At 51.9% G+C, this 1,037-nt stretch overlaps 1 pseudogene; it reads left to right on the plus strand.

The window, feature by feature from the left end:
• The first annotated feature begins 547 nt into the window (after positions 1-547).
• LOC124569483 lies at positions 548-665 on the plus strand (annotated as a pseudogene).
• Positions 666-1,037: the final 372 nt, after the last annotated feature.

Genomic DNA, 1,037 nt, shown 5'->3' on the forward strand with positions numbered 1-1,037 from the left:
TGGTGTGGTGTACTGGAAGGTGTAGTTGTTGAGTGACTGTAGGAGGGTACAAGATGACTTAGACAAAATTTCTAGTTGCTGTGATGAGCGTTTGGGGTCATTGGCCGGGAGGCCCCTTGCCGGGCAGGTCCGGCCGCCTTGGTGCAGGTCTTATTACAATCGACGCCACATTGGGCGACCTGTGCACCGGACGGAGTTGGAATAATGCTGAAGGTAGCACAACACCCAGTCCCTAAGCGGCGAAAATCCCGACCCAGCCGGGAGTCGTACCTGGGCCCGTACGACGGCAATCCGTCACGCTGAACACTCAGCTATAGGGGTGGACGTTGCTCTGACGTATGACAGTTAGTCCTAAATGTAGAAAAACCAAAAGTTCGAATATAGCATTAGCAACAAGCTGCTTGACATGGCCACGTCGATTAAATATCTAGGCGTAATGTTGCAAAGCGATATGAAATGTAATGAGTATGTAAGTGTTACAGTAGGGAAAGCGAATGGTCGACTTCTGATTATTGGGAGAGTTTTAGGAGATTTTGATTACGTGTAAGCTAACGGCCTTGCCGCAGTGGTAACAGCGGTTCCCGTCAGATCACCGAAGTTAAGCGCTATCGGGCTGGGCTAGCACTTGGATGGGTGACCATCCGGTCCGCCGAGCGCTGTTGGCAATCGGGGTGCACTCAGCCCTTGTGAGGCAAACTGAGGAGCTACTTGATTCAGAAGTAGCGGCTCCGGTCACGCAAACTGACATACGACCGGGAGAGCGGTGTGCTGACCCCATGCCCCTCCATATCCGCATCCAGTGACGCCTGTGGGCTGGAGATGACACGGCGGCCGGTCGTCACCGTTGGGCCTTCCAAGGTCTGTTCGGCTGGAGTTTAGATGGTTACCTGTAAAGGAGACCGCATGTTAGACACTAGTATGACCAATTCTTGAGTACTGCTCTAGTGTTTTGGAGTCGACCCAGGTCAGATTGAAGGAAGACATCGAAGTCATTCAGAAGCGGGCTGTTAGGTTTATTACTGGTAGGTTCAGATATT

Source organism: Schistocerca americana, unplaced genomic scaffold, assembly GCF_021461395.2.
Source record: "Schistocerca americana isolate TAMUIC-IGC-003095 unplaced genomic scaffold, iqSchAmer2.1 HiC_scaffold_15, whole genome shotgun sequence".
In the NCBI taxonomy this organism is placed as follows: Eukaryota; Metazoa; Arthropoda; class Insecta; order Orthoptera; family Acrididae; genus Schistocerca; species Schistocerca americana.